This window comes from Hyla sarda, chromosome 9, assembly GCF_029499605.1.
Source record: "Hyla sarda isolate aHylSar1 chromosome 9, aHylSar1.hap1, whole genome shotgun sequence".
In the NCBI taxonomy this organism is placed as follows: domain Eukaryota; kingdom Metazoa; phylum Chordata; class Amphibia; order Anura; family Hylidae; genus Hyla; species Hyla sarda.
The window spans coordinates 162,183,869-162,211,866 of NC_079197.1; the positions used below are offsets into that span (position 1 = coordinate 162,183,869).

Below are 27,998 nucleotides of genomic sequence, written 5' to 3' on the forward strand. Positions count from 1 at the left end.
TGTTGCAGCAGGTGTTGTTGATAGTGATTGATTTGAGCAATCCTGAACCTGATAGGGTTTGGTTGCAGCTTGTTGCTTCAATGCATCCATATTTGAAAAACGTAATCGTGTTTCCTGTTTTGGAGAAAAAAAAAGAAGTCATTGAACATTGTTTTCATAGGGTGAATTCGGGTAGAAAAACAGACATGGTGCACATCTACAATCTTGTATAATGATCTGACTGCTTCTCAGCATAATATCAAAAACTAACAGGTTGCTAGTATACATTTTTGATCAAAAAGTACAAGCCCACTCACCAAGCCCACTTGTTTTCATAGGACGTAGTCATTCAGAAAGACGGATATCTACGTGGAACATTTTGTGGACTGATATTAACCACCCCCAGACCACCCAATGGCTATTTTATGCTGGAGTTTGTAACCAATTGGCTATTTTCTGTTGAAGTTTTTCCTTAAACTACAAATCCCATGATTCCTTGTTTGTAAGTGTGAGGTCACCCTTCCACACCTCAGCCACCACATCCATTGAAACACACCTGTGATCTTTTCAATGCAGTAGACCAGTGTTTTCTAATCAGGGTGCCTCCAGTTGTTGCAAAAACAGAATGATGTTCCCCTCACCCAGCGGTTGCTCCACCCATTGAAGCAAAGACAGGCTCCCTCTGATCACCTGACTAGTTATGTAATGTCTCAAGCCGAACTGCAACCTGGAAAAACCTGAGACAACACTCATTTTGTATGCTGTTAAAAATAAACCTTGGGGCAAAAATCACAGAAGAATTGGGAGACCACCATCAAACACAGGTACAGACACTATATTATGAACTACACTAACTTTACAGCCCCTGTAGCATAGTCAAATAAAATAAAAATTCTGGAATACTCCTTTAACTTTATTCTGGGTGGTTAGTACAAGCACACCAATTTATATACAGTGGTCCCCTAACATACGATGGCCCCGACATATGATCATATCAACATACGATGCTTCTGTGTTGGGACATTGCAAAAACGGCTATCCGGCAGCTCACTGCTTCAGCTGCCGCCGGAAAGCCATGTAATGTGCCCCATGTGACCCGCTGAATGATACTTACATGTCCCTGCCGCTCCGGCCCGTCCTCTCTCCGCTCCTCTGCTGCCGCTGCCCTGCGCCGGTGCTGTCATCAAGTCGCTGCTCATGCTGCCCCCGTTGACCAATAGGGGTGGCGTAAGTGGTGGCGTGATGACGGCGACGGCGCAGGGCAGCGGCAATGTAGCGATACAGTGTCAGAGGAGCGGCGAAGTAACGGGCCGGAGCGGCGAAGTAACGGGCCGGAGCGGCAGTGACACGTGAATATCATTGCGCATATCATTGGTACGAATCCCTCAACATATGATGGTTTCAACAAACAATGGTCCGCCTGGAACCATCATATGTTGAGGGACCTCTGTAATTTTTGTTTTACTACTTTAAAAAAACTTTTACAAGACAATTACTATATAATATGTTTTTTAATTGTGGTGGCCCAGTGCCTCCCGCACTGGGCCACCACAATTAAAAAACATATTATATAGTAATTGTCTTGTAAAAGTTTTTTTTAAAGTAGTAAAACAAAAATTACAGAGGTCCCTCAACATACCCCATACCCTTGCTGTCCTGTCAGACAGCCTCCTGCAGTGTCCCCGGGGCCTCCCATGCACTTGTCCCCCCCCCCCCCTACATATGTTTCACCACTTGTTGTATTATAAAATGTGTAAAGAGGTGTTATAACTTTAACCCCTTAAGGACCGGGGGTTTTTCCGTTTTTGCATTTTCGTTTTTTTGCTACTTGCCTTTAAAAAATCATAACTCTTTCAATTTTGCAACTCTTTTATTTTTTGCGCCACCAATTCTACTTTGTAATGACGTCAGTCATTTTGCCCAAAAATCTACGGTGAAACGGAAAAAAAAATCATTGTGCGACAAAATTGAAAAAAAAAACGCAGTTTTGTAACTTTTGGGGGCTTCCGTTTCTACGTAGTACATTTTTCGGTAAAAATGACACCTGATATTTATTCTGTAGATCCATACGATTAAAATGATACCCTACTTATATAGGTTTGATTTTGTCGGACTTCTGGAAAAAATCATAACTACATGCAGGAAAATTAATAAGTTTAAAATTGTCATCTTCTGACCCCTATTACTTTTTTATTTTTCCGTGTATGGGGCGGTATGAGGGCTCGTTTTTTGCGCCGTGATTTGAAGTTTTAACGGTACCATTTTTGCATTGATAGGACTTATTGATCGCTTTTTATTCATTTTTAAATGATCTAAAAAGTGACCAAAAATGCACTATTTTGGACTTTGGAATTTTTTTGCGCGCACGCCATTGACCGAGCGGTTTAATTAATGATATATTTTTATAATTCGGACATTTCCGCACGCGGTGATACCATATATGTTTATTTTTATTTTTTTATTTACACAGTTTTTTTTTTATTGGAAAAGGGGGGTGATTCAAACTTTTAATAGGGGAGGAGTTAAATGATCTTTATTCACTTATTTTTTTTCACTTTTTTTTTGCAGTGTTATAGGTCCCATAGATCATCATTGATCACTGGTTTCTCATAGGAAACCAGTGATTGACGATTCTGCCGCATGACTGCTCATGCCTGGATCTCAGGCACTGAGCAGTCATTCGGCGATCGGACAGCAAGGAGGCCGGTAGGGGCCCTCCCACTGTCCTGTCAGCTGTTCGGGATGCCGCGATTTTGCCGCGCTATCCCGAACAGCCCACTGAGCTAGCCGGCAACTTTCGCTTTCGGTTTTAGCCGCGCGGCTCAGCTCTGAGCGCAAGGCTAAAGGGTTAATAGCGCGATCGGCGCTGCACGCTATTAGAGGCGGGCCCCGGCTTCACTATGACGCCGGGCCCACCGTGATATGATGCGGGGTTACTGTGTAACCCCGCGTTATATCAGGAGAGCAGGACCAAGGACGTACCTGTACGTCCTTGGTCCTTAAGGGGTTAAGAAGGTTGTCATGTGAATTGTCATGTGATTGTTACCCAGGAGGTATCAGTGACCAGGTGACCTAGGGGTGACCAATAGGACCCCACCAGAGCCTCCCCCATATAAGTCCTGGGTGGAGCCTCTGCTCTCTCTCCTGCTGAGGTCCAGTGCAGTCAAGGCTAAGTGTGTGTCCAGAGTCAGAGGAGCTTCAAGTCCAGTCTGCAGCCACAAGCAGCTACAAGTAACCACAGTCTCAGTATTGTCAGTCATCAGTCACGTCAGTCACAGTCCTCATTTGTCAAGTCAACGTGGCCTGCATTACATTGACCCCATCTACTACAATCCCTACAATCTCTGAGTAACCTCCGTGGGCCCTGGCTGAACTGTATAGACTTTTCCACCTGTCCAACCTCAGTAAAGCTACCGTTGTCCGTAATTTGGCGTCAGAGTCATTATTGCCCCCAGTGCCTAGCCCAGGATTTGACTATGCTACAAGGGCTGTAAAGTTAGTGCAGTTCATAATATAGTGTCTGTACCTGTGTGTGATGGTTTTCTCACAATTCTTCTGTGATCTTTGCCCTGGATGTTCATTTTTAGCAGCATCTTAAATTGTTGTCTTGGGCCTTTCCCAGGCTGCAGGTTGGCTCAAGACAGGTTGCCATTGGCTGTCTGGGCATGCTTGGAGTTGTAGTCCTTCAACATCTTGTGGTCCATAATTTGAGGACCACTGCTCTACATTTAATAGTCCTGTTGAAATATGTACATACCTAATGTGTAGTTAGAGACTCCACAGTATGAGTTTTCTTGACATTCGGCAGTGTAGGCCATGGTGAACAAACAGCTTGATAAGAACCTAAATTGGCAGGCGTTGCATAGTTTTGTTGCTACCACTTGACCTTGTCCTAAAAGAAAACAAACATATATATACAGTATATAAAACAATAAGAGATAAGTCATACTAGCCATGCTGTAGCTCTAGGAATGTATGGGGCTGTAGTCATGTCTGGACCCTGAGATAAATACTCAACATAAAAGAGCAGGTGAGATGGGAGGACCACCAGGTGCTCACCACTATGTGTTATATATATATATATATATATATATATATATATATTGAGGCAGGGTGTAAAACTTCCCTAAAAGAACAGACTTGAGCTGCTCATGAATTACATGGACAGCCATTTATCTAATGATCCACTTACATTTACAGACACTTACTGCTCTCTGCTGCCACCTTTGGAGGAAAGCATTACTGTGATTAAAGGGGTACACGGGTGTGTGCTGTGTTTACTAAAAGACTCTGCGACCTAAAACCATGCATTACTTATGTAATTACATACCACAAACCCTTAGCTAATTTTCACATAACATCATCCTTCATTGCAAACATCACATCCAACAACCTTTTTATTCGCATATAATCACCAATTTACCTACACATTTCTAGAACTAGAGAACCAATCAAACTCTATTTCAGATTTCTGAATTACTTCTATTTAAAAATCTTAATCCTTCCAGTACTTATCAGCTGCTGTATACTACAGAGGAAGTTGTGTAGTTCTTTTCTGTCTGACCACAGTGCTCTCTGCTGACACCTCTGTTCATGTCAGGACCTGTCCAGAGCAGGAGAGGTTTGCTATGGGCATTTGCTCCTACTGTGGACAGTTCCTGACATGGACAGAGGTGTCAGCAGAGAGTATGATGGTCAGACTGGAAAGAACTACACAACTTCCTGTGGAGCAAACAGCATTTGATAAGTACTGGAAGGATTAAGATCAACTGGACCAACTGGAGCTAGTTGATATATAAAAAAAAAATAGTTTTCAACATGAGTACCCCTTTAACCTTCTGGTATTCTCTAGAACTCACTAGAATCTTTTTAGCATATAGACGGGGTTATTCGAATTAGCTCTCTGTAGAAGTCTAACTTTCCAAGGCCACATCCAGGTGTAGTCTCGGCTGTTTGTCTTACTGTCTGGAGTTTAAGCTCAGTTGCTAAAGCTTACCGAGATTGTATGTATGGGCTACTATGCAGTGGACTACAAGCATCCTTTGTAAGGACTGTACCCTGACCTAAGGGACTTAAGTCTTACTTCATTCTTCTGAACATTTCTCAAGAGACTGAGGATATAACTATTTCAAGAGCCCCTCTGCAATCTCTGCCTTTGTGGCCTGCCGCTTGGGCCTGATGAACATCTTACGTTGGGAACCAACCTGTTTTTCCAATCTCTTATAGGGCATTTGCCATCTCAGGAACTGTTCAAGTGAATATCTACACTCCACACAGATTAACTCCTTTAGTACTATCTGCCATCATCTACCTTAGGTACTGTGTTGTTGGAGCTGTTGAAAAACTGTGTCTCATGTGGAAGAAGTTAACCCCTTAAGGACTCAGCGTTTTTCCGTTTTTGCACTTTCGTTTTTTCCTCCTAACCTTTTAAAAATCATAACCCTTTCAATTTTCCACCTAAAAATCCATATTATGGCTTATTTTTTGCGTCGCCAATTCTACTTTGCAGTGACATTAGTCATTTTACCCAAAAATGCACGGCGAAACGGAAAAAAAAATCATTGCGCGACAAAATCGGAAAAAAACGCCATTTTGTAACTTTTGGGGGCTTCCGTTTCTACGCAGTGCATATTTCGGTAAAAATTACACCTTATCATTATTCTGTAGGTCCATACGGTTAAAATGATACCCTACTTATATAGGTTTGATTTTGTCGCACTTCTGGAAAAAATCATAACTACATGCAGGAAAATTTATACGTTTAAAAATGTCATCTTCTGACCCCTATAACTTTTTTATTTTTCCACGGACAGGGCGGTACGAGGACTCATTTTTTGCGCCGTGATCTGAAGTTTTTATCGGTATGATTGTTGTTTTGATCGGACTTTTTGATCACTTTTCATTCATTTTTTTAATGGTATAAAAAGTGACCAAAATACGCTTTTTTGGACTTTGGAATTTTTTATCGCGTACGCCATTGACCGTGCAGTTTAATTAATGATATATTTTTATAGTTCGGACATTTACGCACGCGGCGATACCACATATGTTTTTTTTTTTTTGTTTACACTGTTTTATTTTTTTTATGGGAAAAGGGGGGTGATTCAAACTTTTATTAGGGAAGGGGTTAAATGACCTTTATTAACACTTTTTAAAAAAAATTTTTTTGCAGTGTTATAGGTCCCATAGGGACCTATAACACTGCACACACTGATCTCCTATGCTGATCACTGGCGTGCATTAACACGCCTGTGATCAGCATTATCGGTGCTTGACTGCTCCTGCCTGGATCTCAGGCACGGAGCAGTCATTCGTCGATCGGACACCGAGGAGGCAGGTATGGCGATGTGTGGTATTAGCCGCGGGTCCCGGCCGTTGATGAGCGCCGGGACCGAAGCGATATGATGCAGGATCGCGGCGCGATCCCGCTTCATATCGTGGGAGCCGGCGCAGGACGTAAATATACGTCCTGCGTCGTTAAGGGGTTAAAGGGGTACTCCACTGCCCCAGCGTTTGGAACATTTTGTGTTCTGAATGAAGTGCGGACTTCGGGGGTCTTAACGTCACGGTCATGTCCCTTGTGACGTCACGCCACGCTTCCTCAATGCAAGTCTACGGGAGGGGGCGTGGCAGCTGCCACGCCCCCTCCCATAGTCTTGCATTGAGTGGGCGTGACCATGACGTCACGACCCCCGAAGCCCGCACCCAACGTTCAGAACGAAATGTTCCGAACGCTGGTGCAGTGGAGTACCCATTATGCAGCAACACCCTTTAAGCTCCAGTATCTTGGATTCTACTGCACAATTGGCAAGGACATCATCACCAGGGAAGTGCTCCAAAAAATATACACTATATACACCCTTTACAACTTTGCAGTGACTCTAAGAGGACATTGGGGTTCATCGCATCACTCTAGCCATCTGTGAATTAAACAGGACTTTGTCATATTTTTAGCCCGACTGGGGCCATTATAATTGCCAAGTCACAGACTTCTAAGTCATGGGAGTGTAAGTGGTTAATCCTTTATCATGTGTATTTCTCATGATATCACCTTGTGGTCATGGACATTGTAGCGGGTGCGCTATTGTGGTTTGTTTACGCAAAGTCGCACACACTCTGTCATTCATCTATCTGATCAGGACGTTACCACTAATGGCCGCCACACCCAACAGGGGACATGTAATGATGGAAACCATCAGGGCGCAATTAACACGATGATGTTTTTGGACAGCATTAAAAAGACTGGCTTGTTGACTGAGGTTATAGATGCGTCTTCCATTGCTTTGTGTAGGCGGCTCCATAGTAGCCAGAAATCTTGTGTTTTTGTTGTTATTCTTAGGTTTACAAAACAGAATATGTGAAAGCCCCATACAACATTCATTCAACCCAAAATTCCTCACAAAACCTGAAATTTCATAAGCTATTACAGAGCATCCCAATACAGTGGTCCCTCAACATACGATGGTAATTGGTTCCAGTCGAACCATGGTTTGTTGAAACCATCGTATGTTGAGGGATTTGTACCATGGATCATATTCACATGTCCCCGCCACACCAGCCCGTCAGTTTGCTGCTCCTCTGATGCCGTATCACTATGTCGCCGCTGACCTGCGCCGTTACTCTTCGTCGCTGTCATCACCTCGCCGCTCACACCGCCCCTATTGGACGATGAGGCGGCGCGAGCGGTGACGTGATGACAGCGATGGAGAGCGACGGCACACGGCAGCAGAGGAGCGGCAAAATGAAGGGCTGGAGCGGCGGGGACATATAAGTATCATTGAGCAGGGCACATAAAACGGCTATCCGGCGGCAGCTGAAGTGCCGTTTTTGCGATGCCCCCCCCCCCCCGAAACACAAAAGCATTCTATGTTGAAATGATTGTATGTAGGGGCCATCATATGTCAGGGGACCACTGTATCTCACTTCCTTCCCTCCATGACATACAGTATTGACAAGACAGTTCATTAAAATACAAAATCATAGTCATAAAATAGTCACTAATAGTCTGGCAAGAAAATTCCAAAATAAGTGTCTCCAAGGACAAAGAGAGTTCCCAATTTCCATTAGATTTAGTGCTCCACTAGACATGACTCCATGAAGAACACTACATACTCCGCACAATGCTCACAATAATTCAGGGGAACCTCAGGATAATATTCAGGCTCAGGGTGGGTTCACACTACGTTTTCTCCCATACGGGAGCGCATACGGCAGGGGGGGGGAGCTAAAACCTCGCGCTCCCGTATGCCTTCGTATGCGCTCCCGTATGTAATTCATTTCAATGAGCCGGCCGGAGTGAAATGTTCGGTCCGGTCGGCTCATTTTTGCGCCGTATGCGCTTTTACGACCGGACCTCAAACCGTGGTTGACCACAGTTTTAGGTCCGGTTGTAAAAGCGCATACGGCGCAAAAATGAGCCGACCGGACCGAACGTTTCACTCCGGCCGGCTCATTGAAATGAATGACATACGGGAGCGCATACGAAGGCATACGGGAGCGCGAGGTTTTAGCTCCCCCCCCCTGCCGTATGCGCTCCCGTATGGGAGAAAACGTAGTGTGAACCCAGCCTCATACAGATCAAGGATATTACACATACAGGTGAAACTCGAAAAATTTGAATATCGTGCAAAAGTCCATTGAATTTCATTAATGCAACTTAAAAGGAAAGGAAGCATGAAGTGCTCCAAAATCTCCTGGTAGACGAGTGGTCTCCAACCTGCGGACCTCCAGATGTTTCAAAACTACAACTCCCAGCATGCCCGGACAGCCGTTGGCTGTCCGGGCATGCTGGGAGTTGTAGTTTTGCAACATCTGGAGGTCCGCAGGTTGGAGACCACTGTGGTAGATGGATGTGTTGACCCTGGACTTAACACCTTAAGGACGCAGGACGTAAATGTACGTCCTGGTGAGGTGGTACTTAACGCACCAGGACGTACATTTACGTCCTAAGCATAACCGCGGGCATCGGAGCGATGCCCGTGTCATGCGCGGCTGATCCCGGCAGCTGATCGCAGCCAGGGACCCGCCGGCAATGGCCGACGCCCGCGATCTCGCGGGCGTCCGCCATTAACCCCTCAGGTGCCGGGATCAATACAGATCCCGGCATCTGCGGCAGTTCGCCATTTAAATGAACGATCGGATCGCCCGCAGCGCTGCTGCGGGGATCCGATCATTCATATCGCCGCACGGAGGTCCCCTCTCCTTCCTCCGTGCGGCTCCCGGCGTCTCCTGCTCTGGTCTGTGATCGAGCAGACCAGAGCAGGAGATGACCGATAATACTGATCTGTTATGTCCTATACATAGAACAGATCAGTATTAGCAATCATGGTATTGCTATGAAGTGTAAAAAAAACTATTCAAGTGTAAAAAAAAATGTAAAAGTAAAAGTAAAAAAAAAGTGAAAAATCCCCTCCCCCAATAAAAAAGTAAAACGTCCGTTTTTTCCTATTTTACCCCCAAAAAGCGTAAAAAACATTTTTTATAGACATATTTGGTATCGCCGCGTGCGTAAATGTCCGAAATATTAAAATAAAATGTTAATGATCCCGTACGGTGAACGGCGTGAACGAAAAAAAATTAAAAAAGTCCAAAATTCCTACTTTTTTAATACATTTTATTTAAAAAAAAATTATAAAAATGTATTAAAAGTTTTTTATATGCAAATGTGGTATCAAAAAAAAGTACAAATCATGGCGCAAAAAATGAGCCCCCATACCGCCACTTATACGGAAAAATAAAAAAGTTAGAGGTCATCAAAATAAAGGGATTATAAACGTACTAATTTGGTTAAAAAGTTTGTGATTTTTTTTAAGCGCAACAATAATATAAAAGTATATAATAATGGGTATCATTTTAATCGTATTGACCCTCAGAATAAAGAACACACGTCATTTTTACCATAAATTGTACGGCGTGAAAACGAAACCTTCCAAAATTAGCAAAATTGCGTTTTTCGTTTTAATTTCCCCACAAAAATAGTGTTTTTTGGTTGCGCCATACATTTTATGATATAATGAGTGATGTCATTACAAAGGACAACTGGTCGCGCAAAAAACAAGCCCTCATACTAGTCTGTGGATGAAAATATAAAAGAGTTATGATTTTTAGAAGGCGAGGAGGAAAAAATGAAAACGTAAAAATTAAATTGTCTGAGTCCTTAAGGCCAAAATGGGCTGAGTCCTTAAGGGGTTAAAGGGGTATTCCAGGAAAAAACTTTTATATATATATATATATATATATATATATATATATATATATATTTATATATATATATATATATATATATATATATATCTCAACTGGCTCCAGAAAATTAAACGGATTTGTAAATTACTTCTATTAAAAAAAACTTACTCCTTCCAATAATTATCAGCTGCTGAAGTTGAGTTGTTCTTTTCTGTCTGGCAACAGTGCTCTCTGCTGACATCTATGCTTGTCTCGGGAACTGCACAGAGTAGAAGAGGTTTGCTATGGGGATTTTCTTCTACTCTGGGCAGTTCCCGAGACACGTGTCATCAGAGAGCACTTAGACAGAAAAGAACAAGTCAACTTCAGCAGCTCATAAGTACTGAAAGGATTAAGATCTTTTAATAGAAGTAATTTACAAATCTGTAGCCAGTAACTCTCTGGAGCCAGTTGATATATATATATATATATATATATATATATATATATATATATACAAAGTTTTTTTCCTGGATAACCCCTTTAAGTTGCATTACTGAAATACAGTAAATGAACTTTGCGCGATATTCTAATTTTTCGAGTTTAACCTGTAGGACAAGGACCACGTGACTATAATGGTGAACGTCCCTTCGTCATGGCAAAGTAAAAGATGGCCATCTGTTCTTTAAAAAAAAAAATAATAATAATAAGCTGAGAAAATATGTAAAAAGTAACAAACTCTCAATATACCAACAGACACCCGGGATTACAGTATTATTCAATTTATCTTATCTTGATCCCTTCACATTTAATTTCACTTTTTAAGGCTATAGGGGAAGATTTATCAAAACCTGTCCAGAGGAAAAGTTGCTGAGTTGCCCATAGCAACCAATCCGGTCACTGTAAGGAAGGAATATTTCCTCCTTGTATACTGGTATTATGGTTAAAATTGGTCCTAGTATACAGGATTTGGTCAGTAACAGTATGAAGGTAATATGTATGGTGATAATATTCCTCCTTGCATACTCATAATATTTGTAATATTGGTCTCATTATACAGGTTTTGATCAGTATGGTGGTAATTTGTACAGTGATAATATCAATACTGGTATTATTGATCAATAACAGTATTATGGCAATATGTATGGTGATAATATTCCTCCTTGTATACTGGTATTATTGGTAATATTGGCCTCAGTATACAGGATTTGGTCAGTAACAATATGATGGTGATAATATTCCTCCTTATCTACTGGTGTATAAGGAGAAAAGCAGTGTGTAAATGTAGCATTGCCATAATTGCCCCCCCCCCCCCCTTTCTTTGTCCTGGCCCCCAGTGTGCCCCCCCCCCCCCCCCCACAAACCCCCCCCCCCCCCCCCCACAAAAAAAAATGTTGAAATCTGGAGATGCCACTGCTCCAGAGTACTGCATATTTCAGATTTTTTTTCCCTGATTGCCTTTAAATATACATTCCCCCACGTTTTTTGAGCCTTATTTTTTCTGTTCACACACAGTTTTTTCAGCCATTTTTTTGCTTTTGGTCAATATATTGTTTTTTTTTTTTTTTGCCATTTACAGTGCAAAATTAGGCTGAAAAACAGTGTGTTTGAACATAGCCTCATAGAAAAATTAGATAGTTAAAAAAAAAAACACATGAAATAATGAAATTACAGTTGCGGACTTTACGATATTATATGCAGTTCTAGGAAAATGAAGGATATAAAGGGTATGGCCAGCTTTCAACTACAAGTTCACTTAGTTTGTTCACACATCTAGGAATGGATTCCTAGCTTTGGCTTCAAGAAGTACATCAAAAAACAAAACCTGTTATAAAAAGTTAGGTTGCGCCACTTATTCTAGGCTACAGCCTTATACTTCAGAGCGGCATTTACAGTTCTGCCAGTTGTTTTTAGTAGACAAGCATGTCAGCAAACTCATCTCTACCATCTTATGTAAGCCACTATACTACATATAGGGTTGGTTATACATCTCACGTAAAGACTGTACTTCCCACCTAAAGAAGTTTGTACAAATAATGAGAAAGCTCTGAAGCATCTAAAATTGTGAACGCAGCTCTAAACTATGGTACAGGCCGCAACCTGTACACATTGGTTTGCCTTTGCCTAAGCAAGTGAGGTTGTATATGGCTGGACACACCAATGGATCCTTGGACGTTGAAGAACTCATGGTGTATCTCGAATACTTTCCATCCTAGATACCAGACGTCCACTTTACCATGGATTTTGTCTTGTTCAGCATTGAAGACTTCTGTGATCTTACCACTAACCGGTTTAGGAAAATTAAATATAAGAACTTCTATATTATATAAAATATATGACTACATACCTGTAACTGGGACTACACTTATGGCCAGGAGACACAGCAGCAGGTAAAGGGCCATCTTCTTGTATTGAAGTGGTCTCAAATCCCTGTGTCTGTAACCAAGTTCTGGAGCCTTGTATCTAGTATAGCTGGTCGGTGACTATTGTCCGAAGTTGGGGCTATTCTGTAGGGTTGTGGGTTATGTAGGGTGCGTTTATATGAGGGGCCTTTATCTCTCTAGGAGTATCAAGGTGGGGCTTTGGTTTCAGTGGTAAATACAAGGAGTGGGAGGAAGGGAATCCAGGATGTACATATTTGTGGTAATGGGATTGGCTTATTTTTGTTGACTTAATGGTCAAATGTCATTGATGCCGGTTACCAAAATATTGTGTTTTAGTGATTACTGTGGACAAAAATAAATCATATTCTCAGGGTACTATTACATAGTATGACGGTCCTTTATAATCTCCTGTTATCTACAGGGCTGTGGAGCCAACAAGCCATACGTCCACCCCCGACCTTATTTTTCCAAATTCCGACTCAAACTTTTTCTTCATAAATGGCTCATGTATCATAATTGGTAATGAATTTACTGCAGTAAAAAGGTAAAATCAGGCTTTTCATCACTTATGGAATTTAATATTCAGCAAGCTATGCATCTAATATATTATACAATATATATATATATATCTTTTTTTTTTTCTTTTTTTTTTTTAAGCCAATGGAGCATTTCTTACAAATTTAACTCCACCCAAAATAACTCTGACTCCAACGCATCAGTTATCTAAACCGTCACTTACCTGGATTTGCCTGAATTAGGTAACAGGTCAATGGAAGGTTAAATGGTGCCTAGAACAAGTTGTCCTACTCCTGTGAATCCCCTATTTTCATTCGTTCTCCCAAAAAAAAGCTTGGTGTAAGGGTAACTGATGCATTATGTGAAATGAAATATATTTCATATGCTGTATACAACAATTTCTGAAAATGTACTATTTGACTATTTGAGAGATATACACTCACTGGCTACACTTTGCTTTGAGATATGATGAGAGCTTTGTGACATGGGGCATTATAGAAGGTAGACATCAGAAGATGGGTCCACTTTGGTCATAAAGGGAGGGACATGGTCAGTAACAGGCTGTGGTGTTTATACCAGGCTCAATTGGTACTAAGGGGCCCAAAGTGTGCACAGAAAATGTCCTCCCCACCATTACACTACCACCAGGATGGATCCATGTTGTTTAAAGGGGTATTCCGGCTTTTAACATCTTATCCCCTATCCAAAAGATAGAGGATAACATGTCTGAACGCAGGGGTCCCGCTGCTGGGACCCCGGCGATCTCGGTGCAGCCCCCGGCATTCTGTGTTGGACGCTGCTTCCGAGACGTGATGTCCCACCACGCCCCCTCCATTCATGTCTATGGGAGGGGGCGTGACATTCGTCACGCCCCCTCCCATAGACATGAATGGAGAGGGCGTCATGTCACAAGGGGGCCGCACCAAGCCAGGGGCTGCACCGAGATCACAGGGATCCCAGGGGTGATCAGACATCTTATCCCCTATCCTTTGGATAGGAAATAAGATGTGAAAGGCCGGAATACCGCTTTGACCTGTTCAATGTTTTTGCAGAGTCCACATGGCAATGCAATGCCATTTATAAGAGTAGTCCCAGCACCGCCATGTTTTGCCAACACTCTGCTGTCTGTGGAATGTCCGCACGAAAATGTTCCTTGTGGACATTCCACTGCGTGAACATAGCCTTATTGTGTCCCCCAAAGACCACCTAAATATATAACACTAGCTCCTAGGACTTTATTTATTAGTATCATTCTCTAACGCTCTACGTATAGACTTATAAACATCTTTTTACTCCATGAATTCATGTGGTGGAAACTGTGTACCTGCACCAAATGTATTACCTGGCGAAGGGCGAAGGGCGATAAATATGGTGCTGACCACATCGCTTACTTCAGTACTCCACTTTCTATCTGCGACTTTATGTGCAACTTTTTAACCTGTGCGACAAGATGTGTGACTTCTAAATAATGCTCTCCACAGCCAGTTTGTCAGCCAAGTCAGGGCTGGTGTAGATTTGTGCCTCAGTAAGTGTATCTGCGCCAAATAGATGCGCCAAACTGAAAAGTCACACAGCATAAATTCCTGACCACTGCATGATGTCAACTGGAATCACAGCTTGGTATGTTCTTTTTTGAAAACCTTCTAAATGAAAGTCGCAAAACTCTGGCGCAAAAAATCACTGTGCGCCAAAGAACAGCAAAAAAAAAAAAAGTGGTAAAACAATTAATAAATTCCTCCTATTATGTGTATTTTCTTAATTAATTGTGCCTATTTTGGTGTCTTTACCGTAGGGAGGGTGTTGTGCGCTTATCCCTCCTCCACCCTGTGCGTGTTTGTTTTTAAACGTTTTATCTGATCTGATAATATTTACACTTAAAGTTCTGAGTGTGTTTTTTTGCTTTGCTATCTTCTTTTTGGTTATATACCAGGGGTGTGGTAATTTAATAAATAACTACTTGTCCAAGGGACTAAAACGGAGCAAAATCTACTTGTCCCTAATGACGATCCACTTGTCCTGGTACACAGACTAATTTTTACCAAAATAGTCTATAAAAAAAGGTCTTTAAGTTAATTAGTTTTTGCACTTAAGTTTTTTCCTCCTAGCCCTATAATAGCCATAACTCCAATTTTTCCATCTACAGACCCATATGAGGGCTTGTTTTTTGCAGGACCAATTGTACTTTGTAAGGACACCTTTTATTTTTCTATAACATATGCTCCGAAACAAAGAAAAAAATATTTGTAAGGTGAAATTGCGAATTTGGGGTTTTAAGTTTTTTACGCCATTCACCTAGTGATCTGACTTACATGGTATTTTGATGCTGTAGGTCGCCCTACCACAACAATACCACATTTGTTTAGTTTCCGCCATGTTTTACTAATTTCAAATTCTAAACTTTTCAAAAATTTTCATACTTAAATTGACATTTTCTGACCCCTATAACATTTTTATTTTTCCGCACACTGGGCTGTATGGGGCAAATTTTTTGTGCCGTTATCTTCTGTTTCTTTCGGTATAATTTTTGTATTGATCGGACTTTTTGACCGCTTTTAACTTTATTTTTTCTGAATATAATGTTATAAAAAATGCAATTTTTAAAATGGGAAAAAAACACACACGTTAAACCTTTCCATATTAAAAATTCACATACAACCCCCCCCCCCCCCCCCCCCCCCCCCCCCCCGGGTTATGTGAATTTTTAATATGGAAAGGTTTAACGTGTGTGTTTTTTTAACTATTATTAAACTTTTTTTTTTTTTTAAATGCTTTATTAGTCCCTTAGGGGAATTTTTGGAGCAATCACTAGATTCCTCGTACAGATCAATTCAGGCAGGATCAATAAAATACAGATCCACGGCAGTAGGGAAGGAGAGGTAAGCCCTCGGGCTACCTCCATGGTGGATCTGATTACGCCCCCCCACTGTGGGGCAGCGATCCACCCCACTGGACCACAGAGATGGTTAAAAGGTCCCTGCTCCATACCCGGTAACCCCTAGCTGATTTCAGTAGCTGGGGGGCGCCGCTAACAGCCTGGCATGCAGCGATCGCAGCGGGTGGCTATTAACCCTTTAGTTCGCCGCTGTCATCGCCACATGCAGGCTATTACCAGCAGCCCCCAGCTACTGAAATCAGCTGGGGGTTACTGGGTATGGAGCAGGCTCAAGTCAGGAACCCGCTACAAACACCCTGAGCACCTCCGGGTTGTCTGGCCGGCTCTACTAGCCCGAAGCAGAGCTAAATGTCGGCAAAATTCACCTGCCCAGCGCCCGGAACCACATGTCCCGGGCGTCAGGCGATAGAAATTGCACATTCCTGTATAAGTGTGGACAACCAATATGTATTGGGGAAATTCACTTACACACTAAGGGGGTATCCATGGTATCCATCAAGAGTGGAGTAGGTGAACATCTTTGGAAACTGTCTACCGGCACCAGATTTATTACATGGTACAGGGCATGTGATAAATCTGGTGTTGATTGTTCTTATATTGACTCATGCTTATCTATATGCACTTCTAGAACTTAGAGATGCTATAGAGGGGTCCCCACATTGAAACTTCCCTCAATGGCCACTGTGGGTAAGGCTGCATTCACACCATGTTTCAGCCATACAGCAGCCGGATCGGGCAGGGACATAGTTACACCGATCGGCTTATTTGTGCACCGCTTCTGTTTTAATGCCAGATTGCAGCATACCACAGTTTTCAGTCTGGCCACAAAACCGGATACAGTGCAAAAATCTGTGGGGGAAAAAATCCGGCCTATGTATGAAAAGCGCGTCCGGTGGGGATACAGCCGCGGCTGGTTTTGAAATTTCCCCGCCAGTTCTGACTGCCATATGGGTGTAACATAATGTGAATGCACCCTAGCAGTTGTGAAGTTTAGGCCTCTGTCTGGGGCACCCGGCTTGTCTGTGCAGTGCACTACTAGTATATTGATTTCAGTGATTGTCATGTCATGGTGGTGCATGATAAGATCATTATTGGGGGGCTGGTACATAAGAAATGGTTATCCAAACCAATAAATACTACAGACAATGCTACACCCTACAAACTCTGTAACCAAACATTCCTGTTTTTCCTAAAAAGTCTAAAGTTTTTTTCCATTGTATAATGTTTGTGTAGCGATGTATACACATCCAGGAACGTGTGACACAGTGGTTTTTAAATTGGGGACAAAGAAACCAATGACGTCACAGTACTTGTTTATGTTGGTTTTGTATTAAAGGTAATTAAGAAGGTGGATGACTAGAATCTGTATATTTTGGCAATCGTTCTACTTACGTACCTAATACTTTGTACATAAATATTTGGTAATTCTAGTTTAATAGTTTGTAATAAAAAAAATCACAGGAAGCTGGCTGGGTCTCCTTTTAGATAGCTAGGGAAGGCAGATCTGTGTTCTGGAGCCCCAGCCTGGGATGATGGGGCTCTGAGGAAGTTTTAGGCTTGTAAAGTGGCAGATTGAGTCTCTATGGGTCTGTATTTTCCACTCCGAGTGTCAAATGGAATTAATCATTGAAAAACCCTACATGTTCGCAGCCTTGCTACCATGAATGAACAGTTATTACGCCTAATATGTCTACTGCAGTGAATGCTAGGTATCTTTTTCTTAAGGGGTGTTCCTAAAGGGATTATTTTTTCTAATAAACTATATGGTACTGGAACGGAGGAATGTAGATGAAAAATGCACCTAACCCTGTTACCAGGCTGCTCCCATTTAACTCACATCTTCCAATCTTCTTCCTGCTTCCAAAAAATGCGCTCTGTTCTGGACCTGATGGATTAGTCAATCACTGGCCATAGCGGTGTCCCATTTTGGAATCTTTGCCACCCCACAGCTGGGATTTTTTCTGCATCTCACATCTGGGAATTGCACTACCATTGATACAGAGACAAATAAAAATTGTGAGCCAACTATCACATCTGGGGTAGGGAACCGCACAAACCTAGATCTTAACACAGCCACTGTCTCTACCTACTGGGATGATCCGCCCTTAACTGCGGCCCCCATCTGGTTGACGTTGGAGGTGCCTCAAGAATACTCAAATAGTCCAGGTCAAAACACAATTGGGAAAGACGGTACAAAATCAACAGACAAAGAGTAAAGAGGAACGAGCCAGGGGTCAGAACCATGAGGTTAGCAAAGTACAAAATATGAGGCAAAACAAAGTCAAGACAGGCAATGGATCAAACCTAGAAGTAGCACAGTAGAAAGTCAACAGACGGGATAATGATCAAGGCATAAAGGTCAGAAGACAATGAATCCAAAACATAGGTAGCACTCGAACCCAACTCCAATCACCAGTGCCAAAATTATTCAATACACACTCACCAGATGTCTATGGAGGGCAATGGATAGATTCACCAGCCCTCCATAGCACCAGGTAGCCAAGTCAGATTTTCAAAAACTCCAAAAGTCATCCCCCAAATTCACTGAAACTGCAGAGGGTGCGAGCTACCCCTGTCTCTGGCTTCTGTTTGAACAACACCATCAGAATACCCACGGAAAAATTTATTATTGGGGGCATTACTAGCATGGTGCCCTAGATCTCCAAGCAACCGTCTACTTCAACTGCATATGTGTCTTCCAGAGACAGATTTACTTGAATCCAATGGCAGAGTAGAAAGCTGTTCCCTTCTTTGTCTAGACTGCAGACCTATGGTATAACCCCTCCATAAAGTCTGTGAAGTCAGTTACATTATCAGTGTAGTTACATATGACTAATTTAGCTGTGCAACATTGGCCCTGATTTACTATTGTAAATCCGACATGTGTTGTTGGGTTGTGCGCCAGAAATTCTGTTTGTGCCAGAATATGCCGCAGAATTTGTGCCAGAATTGAAAAATAAACAACCCGACTAACTCTCCATTTTACTGAGAAAACCTGAAAAAGGGGCGTGGTCACTGAAAAGGTGCCATGTCCCTGACATTTTCACAAAAACCCAACATATTTACTATCTGTAGGAATAGAAAGAAAAAAGACCGACGGACGGCGCCTTGTGTATTACCCTTAAATAGCGGAAGATAAGTGGGGGGCAACCCCATTGAGCTTTTAGATGACCGCTCACCTTAGAAAGAACATAAATGCGCATGTAACCCCAGATATAGTCAGGGTACCAGTGGTGCGAGTCGCTGCTAGGCCAGTGGGTTGCAGGAGAAGACAACAGTCATCCTGGGAAGGATATGTAGAAGCAAAGAAAAAACCCTTGGAATTTGGCGCTGCAGACTCTTAAAGATGGATGAAGCAGATGCCAGAAGTAGTAGAAAAAATCCCCAGCAGGACAGTTTATTAATAAAAAATAATAAAATTACAGGATTACGCGTTTTGGGAGGAGCCAGATCAGGGTAAGGTATTGTCATAGGGTACAGGTTTATATAGCCCAAAAAAGGGGCACCAAAAACAAAGGGGAGGGGTGTACAGTGGAAAGTTATAAAGGTTTATAACGTTGTTAATAATCTTCCAATGTACACCACTCCCCTTTGTTTTTGGTGCCCCTTTTTGGCCTATATAAACCTATGACAACACCTTACCCTGATCTAAGGAAGGGAGGGCTCCTCCCGAAATGCATAATCCTGTCATTTTTTTATTTTTTACTAGTAAACTGTCCTCCTGAGGACTTTTTCTACTACTTCTGGCATCTGCTTCATCCATCTTCAAGATTCTGCAGCGCCAAATTCCAAGGGTTTTTTCTTTTCTTTTACATAAAATATTTACTAAGATTTCCACATAAAATGTGGTGGATTTGGGCTGAGGAAAACTCGACAGATCAGAGCATGTGTAAAAAAAAGCAAAATGTAGGGAAAAGTGGAAAATGTAGGGAAACCTTAGTAAATACTGTGGAAAATTGTAGGGAACTAAAACCCACATAGAAAACGACATTCCATTCTTAGTAAATCAGGGACATTATGTTCTTTGTCTGATATAACTAATACATTTAGAATGACATGACAAGTTTTGTTTCATCAGCTTTACAACACAACTAGGGTATTGTTCTGTTTGTGTGACAGCAGATGGCTGTGTATTACAGTAATACTCTAGTGTTCAAAATCAAAACTGCAAGGAGGTTAGATGTGGAAAAAGCTGTGTTCTCTCAAACTATAGAAAGAACCACATCCTGCAAAATATGGGACACAATAAGCATTGTGCCTTAGCCGCCCTAAACTTCATCCCCCAACTGGGCAATGTTCCCTATGCCGGACTAAGTGCAGGGCCATCAAAAATTGTCAAAAAGTCCAGGTCAAGACACACTCAGGCAAGACTGTACAAAAATAAGCAGACAAAGATTAAATGGGAACAAGCCAGGAGTCATAACCAAGAGGGCAGCTAAGTACAAAATCTGAGGCAAAACAAAGTCAAGACAGGCAATGGATCAAACCTAGAAATAGCACTGTAGAAAGTCAGCAGATGGGAGAAAGGTCAAGACACAGACAAAGATCAGAAGAGAATAATCACAAAAAAGCAGGAAGTGTTTGAACCCCACTCCAAACACCAGTGACAAAATGATTCAATACGCACTTACCGGGTGTCTATGGAAGGCCATGGATAGATTCACCAGACCTCCATAGCACCAAGTAGCCAAATCGACATATCAAAGAATTCCCTAAGCCAGCCCAAAAATCCACTAAAATTACAGAGGGCGATAGCTTGTTTCCGATCCACTCACATGGGTTTGGCACATTAAACAAGAAGGCACAGGCAAAGGTCAGGTCACAGGAGGTCAAAACAGTAATAAGGCACTAGGAACAAGGAACTCTGTTAAGGGGATAAATCGCTATCACAGGCACAGGATAGAACAGTTGCAAAATGTAACTCTCCACCTCTGGGAGGTATGAGTGCTGGCGCCACAGCTGAGTGGCCTAGCCCTCTCACCTCAAGGATAAGTCAGCTGATTGCAATGGAGCTTCTCAGATCATGGCAAGTTGGTGGTTGAGCAGGGAGGCGGTAGATGGAGATGGGGGGAGTTCAGACGTCGGGCCACGGATCGCATCGCACCGTTAGGTGCTTCGTCAGGCCCCTTCAGTGCGATACAGTCCTGAGGGGGCCTCACAAAGCACCTAACAGTGCGATACGGTCCATGGCACGGCATCTGAACTCCCCCCATCTCCATCTGCCGCCTCCCTGCTCGACCACCGACTTGCCATGATCTGAGAAGCTCTGTTACAATCAACCGACCGGGTGAGTGCTCCATTACTCCTCTTTCTGTGAAGCTATTACTTGCCTTACATCCTATACATGCCAACAGACATCTTTTTGGACTCCTCCACACCTTATGCATCCTTGGGTATAAAGGAATGGCGCCCTCGGAAAGGGATTGCTCTATACACAGTGACAGTGCCAGACTCTGTACTCTATTGTGATGATGTCGCATCAAGAATACCCCAACCAAATCGAGCCATTAGGCATTATACACAGGAAGTGCTCCAGAGAACTTTTACTACAATCATCCTATTGCAACCCCTATGTCACTGTGCCAGCCCAAGGAGTGTGGGAGGTCTGATGGAAGACCCTAAATACAGTGACCACAATGAGTCCATACCGTGACAGTTCAGGGACTACTCCCCTCATCATGTATTCATCTGCATCCCAAGCGGCTTGTGTTCAGTTTTTATCATTCCAAGCTCCCCTGGTCTTCTGAACTATGCCCCTAATTGTATGTATATTCATGTATAACTTTGACTGTCTATGTAACACCATATGGCACCCTCTTCTACAGCTCTGAGCAGAGGGGACATTTTACTATTAAGGGTGTTTCTAGCATTGTATTCCAGATCTCCAAGAAACCGTCTCCTTCAACTGCATCTGTGTCCTCCAGACACAGGTTCACTTGAATGCAATGGTGGAGTAGAAAGCTGTAAGTTCCCTGCTTTGTCTAGGCTGCAGACCTATGGTATAAGCTCTCCACAAAGTCTGGGAAGTACAGGATTAATGAAGCTACCTATGACTAATTTAGCTGTGCAACATTATGTGCTTTGTCTGATATACAGGTGAAACTCGAAAAAATTTGAATATTCTGCAAAAAGTTCATTTCTTTCAGTAATGCAGGTGAAACTAATAAATGATGAGAGAGACTCATTAAATGCAAAGCAAGATAGTTCAAGCTGTGATTTGTCATAATTGTGATGATTAGGGTTACAGTTCATGAAAACCCCAAAACCCCCAATTACTATGATTTGGGGCCATGTCATCTGCTGGTGTTGCTCACTGTGCTTCATTAAAGGACATCTGCAGCGTTACAAACACTTATCCCCTATCCTTGATCGCGGGGGGGGGGGGGGGCAAATGCTGGGGCCCTCGGCGATCTCCTGTACGGGGCCGCGGCTCTCCCGTGCAGGGGGCGTGCCAGCCGCAGCATGACGTTGCAGCCGACACGCCTCCTTCATACATCTCCATGGGAGAGGCGGGGAGGCAGCATTCGTGCCTCCCCGCAGCCCCCATAGAACTGTATGGGGACGGGGAGGAGACGGGGCGTCACCGTCGACCTCTAGGTCGACGCTACGCGCCTTAGCGCTCACCATGAGCGCTTATGGTGGCGCCCCATTAGGGAGATCGGGGGGATCCTAGTGGTCAGACCCCCCGCGATCAAACACTTATCCCCTATCCTGTGGATAGGGGATAAGTGTAATGCCGCTGCAGTTATCCTTTAAGTCCAGGGTCAACGCACCCGTCTACCAGGAGATTTTGGAGCACTTCATGCTTCCTTTGCTTCTAAGTTGCATTAATGAAATACAATGGACTTTTGCACGATATGTAAATTTTACCTGTAGCTAATGTATTTTCGTGTGACACCAGATGGCGATGTGTTACAGTAATGCACATCCTCTAGTGTCCAGAATCACAACTGCAAGGAGTTTAGATGTGGAAAAAAATCTTTGTTCTCTTTCAGTATAGAAAGAATTGTATACCAATACCATGGGCATAATATACCAATACCATGGGCATAAAGTCCAGGGCACAAAAATACCCTTTATGTACCTCCCTTAAAACTTAACTTTTATTAGGATCACTAAAAGTAATTATTATATATGTGACCAAAACAAAAAGTGATTTAAAAACTAGCTGCCGTCATATAATATGCCAGTCCTATTGTGTTAACTGGATGCTCAATGTCATCCCATATCCATATATAGGATGACATTGGGCATCCAGTTAACACAATAGGACTGGCATATAATATGAGGGCAGCTAGTTTTTAAATCACTTTTTGTTTTGGTCACATATTATAATTGGTATATTATGCCCATAGTATTGGTATATTATGCCCATAGTATTGGTATATTATGCCCATGGTATTGGTATATTATGCCCATAGTATTGGTATATTATGCCCATGGTATTGGTATATTATGTCCATGGTATTGGTATATTATGCCCATAGTATTGGTATATTATGCCCATGGTATTGGTATATTATGCCCATGGTATTGGTATATTATGCCCATAGTATTGGTATATTATGCCCATGGTATTGGTATATTATGCCCATAGTATTGGTATATTATGCCCATGGTATTGGTATATTATGTCCATAGTATTGGTATATTATGCCCATGGTATTGGTATATTATGCCCATGGTATTGGTATTTTATGCCCATGGTATTGGTATATTATGCCCATAGTATTGGTATATTATGCCCATGGTATTGGTATATTATGTCCATAGTATTGGTATATTATGCCCATGGTATTGGTATATTATGCCCATGGTATTGGTATATTATGCCCATGGTATTGGTATATTATGTTAAGTGAATTCCCTGACCTCTCTAGGGGCTTTTGGGTGTTTACCATAAGCATTGTCCACAAACCTGGGTGCAACTATCTGCCTAGTGGGAGACAACTGTTTATTATGGAAGCAACTATTTACCTAGTGGGTGGGGGAAACTGTTTACTAGAGGGGCAATTATCTACATAGTGGGGGACAACTGTTTTAATATGGGGGCAACTATTTACCTATTGGGGACAACTATATACCTAACAACTGTTTACAAGCTACCTAGTGAGGGACAACTACTTACTACAGGGGGCAGCTATCTACCTAGTGAGGGACAACTACTTACTACAGGGGGCAGCTATCTACCTAGTGAGGGACAACTACTTACTACAGGGGGCAGCTATCTACCTAGTGAGGGACAACTACTTACTACAGGGGGCAGCTATCTACCTAGTGAGGGACAGACACTTGCTATGGGGGCAGCTATCTACCTAGTGAGGGACAGACACTTACTATGGGGGCAGCTATCTACCTAGTGAGGGACAGACACTTACTATGGGGGCAGCTATCTACCTAGTGAGGGACAGACACTTACTATGGGGGCAGCTATCTACCTAGTGAGGGACAGACACTTACTATGGGGGCAGCTATCTACCTAGTGAGGGACAGACACTTACTATGGGGGCAGCTATCTACCTAGTGAGGGACAGACACTTACTATGGGGGCAGCTATCTACCTAGTGAGGGACAGACACTTACTATGGGGGCAGCTATCTACCTAGTGAGGGACAGACACTTACTATGGGGACAGCTATCTACCTAGTGAGGGACAGACACTTACTATGGGGGCAGCTATCTACCTAGTGAGGGACAGACACTTACTATGGGGGCAGCTATCTACCTAGTGAGGGACAGACACTTACTATGGGGGCAGCTATCTACCTAGTGAGGGAGAGACACTTACTATGGGGGCAGCTATCTACCTAGTGAGGGACAGACACTTACTATGGGGGCAGCTATCTACCTAGTGAGGGAGAGACACTTACTATGGGGGCAGCTATCTACCTAGTGAGGGACAGACACTTACTATGGGGGCAGCTATCTACCTAGTGAGGGACAGACACTTACTATGGGGGCAGCTATCTACCAATACACATACAATTGCCGACAGCTGTTTCTCCTGGCCCCTCTATGCACGTAAATGCTTGACTCAGGCTAACGTGTGTTCTGAATGGAAGAGGGGGGGTTAACCCATTGACCCATTTTGTTTTGTTTTTTTACTTTGGTTTTTACGGACGTGCGCCAAATTTATTATTTGGCTCATGTCCTTTGGTAATTTTGGCAAAATTCAGCTGTGGACAGCGCCTTTTACACAGAAATAGGCGCCACAGAAGACAGCGTCTTTTACCCTTGAAGAGCAGCCATTCCCGAGTCTCTCCTACAGCTGGTCAGCAAGCGATGTGAGTGTTTTTTTTTGGGGGGGGGGGTTTGTAGCTGCCTAGTTAAATGGAATGTCCTTTTTACATTCAAAATATTCTGTATGAAGTCTGCAAAATTTAAGCAATGGACTAGTGAATGATTGTGGAAAGATGCGATCGTGTTAAAAGCACCAACCTTTTTAATAGTAGAATTGAGCCTTACCATATTCTCCCTTTGGTTTGTGAGTTTTCAATGTCAGAATATTGTTGGCGGTGATTTGTGTCAAGCATGCGCCATATACCACTTATATAGCGCCACAGAACAATTGATGCAATTGATAAATTACTGACCACTGCAAAAATCATACACAGTCAAAGTCATAGCAAGTTTACAATTTGACAGAGGAGAGAATGCGCCATACATTGGTGCAAAAAGACCCTGCGCCAAAAGAAATGTGCCAAAGAAACGCAATAAAACACACAAAAATCAGTTGATAAATACCCCCTATTGTCCAGTTAAAAAACAAATAATGGCCCCACTAGGCACAAACCAGGTGGGATGGCATGTTGCTGCAGAATTCTTGAATTTTGAATAAGTCACCGTGACAGTGACACCAGCAAAGGACCTCCACACTGTCACACCTCCTCCTGCATGCTCCTCCTGTGGCGCTACTGGTTCCAGTAAGAAGTAAAAGCCAAACCAGGGATAATATCAAACACTGGAGTGGTTTATTGAGAAGTATAAAAACAAAAACAATAAAAATGTGGATGACGCGTTTCGGGGGAGCCACCCCCTTCCTCAGATCAGTATGCTCAATAAACCACTCCAGTGTTTCATATTATCCCTGGTTTGGCTTTACTTCTTACTGGAATCACCAGCAGAAGAAATACCTTCTTTTTTTATACATCAGTGATATTTTCACTTTTTAATTGGTAAATACATACCTTTCTCACAAGGGGCCCCTTGTAAGGGGATATTCATGTTTATTAATTAATAAAATACATGTTATTATAATTGAAGCACGATCCTTGGTTCATTATTGAATTTATTATATTTTTATACCTTCCTTGAGGTCTGGGTATTTTTCTTCTTTTTCTTATCTTTAATATTAGCACCATAGGTATAGGTGCATTACCCGCTTGTCCTCGGTAGGTTATATAATTGTGAGCTGCACATATTCTTTTTTCCTTTTTCCTAGATTTGTAAATTACTTCTATTAAAAAAAATCTTTATCCTTTCAGTACTTATGAGCTGCTGAAGTTGAGTTGTTCTTTTCTGTCTAAGTCCTCTCTTATGACACCTGTCTCGGGAAGTGCCCATAGTAGAAGCGAATCCCCATAGCTAATCCTCTTCTACTCTGTGCAGTTCCCGAGACAAGCAGAGATGTCAGCAGAGAGCACTGTTGCCAGACACAAAAAACAACTCAACGTCAGCAGCTGGTAATTATTGGAAGGATTAAGATTTTTTAATGGAAGTAATTTAAAAATCTGTTTAACTTTCTGGAGTCAGTTGATATATATATATATATATATATATATATAAAAATAATAAGTTTTTCCCTTTAATTTACTCCACAAAAGGTTTAGTGGTAAGACACGAGGCGCCTCCGTCTCTTTTTTTTCCCTTCTACTTTTAGGTGCATCTCACAAAGACATGGTGGTCCAAAGTACAGATTTCCACTCTCTAAAAAATATTCCATGTATTTTTGAACCTAAGCAATTCTCTTCTTCTTATTCCTGTTCCTCGTCAAGCCTGATTTTCATAGTCTCCTCTGAACAGTTGATGTTGGGATAAACACTGTATACAACTATATACCAGTCCTAACTCTGCACAACACAATTGATGGTATCACATTATAAAGGCCGGACATTTCACAAATTAATTCTGGACAAGGCTGTTACCTGAAAACCATTCCAGGTGACTACTTCATAAAGTTGGTTGAGAGAATGCCATTAGTGTTTAAAGGGGGAGCTCCGGTGCTCCAGCGTTCTGAACATTTTGTTCAGAATGCTCGGAGCCGGAGGCCGTGATTGTGACGTCACGGTCACGCCACACCCCCTCCATTCATGTCTATGGGAGGGGCTTGTCGGCCGACAAGCCCCCTCCCATAGACATGAATGGAGGGGGCATGGGGTGACATTAAGAGGAGGCGTGGCTGTGATGCCACATCCACTGCCGCAGGAACTCGGCATTTGTTTAGAATGCCAGGTGCTGCAGGAGATCGCGGGGGGCCCCAGCAACAGGACCCCTGCTATCAGACATCTTATCCCCTATCTTTTCAATAGGGGATAAGATGTCTAGCAGCGGAGTAGCCCTTTAAAGGGGTACTCCAGTGACAACATTTTTTTTAAATCAACTGGTGCCAGAAAGTTAAACAGATTTGTAAATTAGAGCAATAAGAGACGCAGGTGCACTCACCGCAAAGATAAGACTGTCGCATCTCGGTGTTCGATGTCGGGTAGCCGGGTCACGGCATTCGGCGCTGGTATCTTGTGGCGCTCAGAGCCTCTGAGCGCCACAAGATATCAGCGCCGAATGCCGTGACCCAGCTACCCAACACCGGACACCGAGATGCGACAGTCTTATCTTTGCGGTGAGTGCACCTGCGTCTCCTATTGTTGTTCTATTTGATATTTCATATCTTGTACGTGCACCCCGCAGGAGACTGGTATCGGAGGTCACTGTGGACCTTGCTGCAGACGCCATTAGGTGATATAGTTCCCCATGTGTGCTCTCCCTGCACTTCTACCTTGATATTTGGCACAGATTTGTAAATTACTTCTATAAAAAAAAAATCTTTATCCTTCCAGTACTTTTTA

General features: G+C 42.6%; 1 long non-coding RNA gene across 1 annotated transcript; it reads right to left on the minus strand.

The window, feature by feature from the left end:
* On the minus strand, nucleotides 1-27,166 carry LOC130290584 (uncharacterized). Its single transcript, XR_008847639.1, has 3 exons — nucleotides 27,081-27,166; nucleotides 3,737-3,871; nucleotides 1-114 (listed from the first exon to the last, which is right to left on the minus strand). It is a non-coding gene; the product is annotated as an uncharacterized LOC130290584 (long non-coding RNA).
* Between the last annotated feature and the right edge of the window lie 832 nt (nucleotides 27,167-27,998).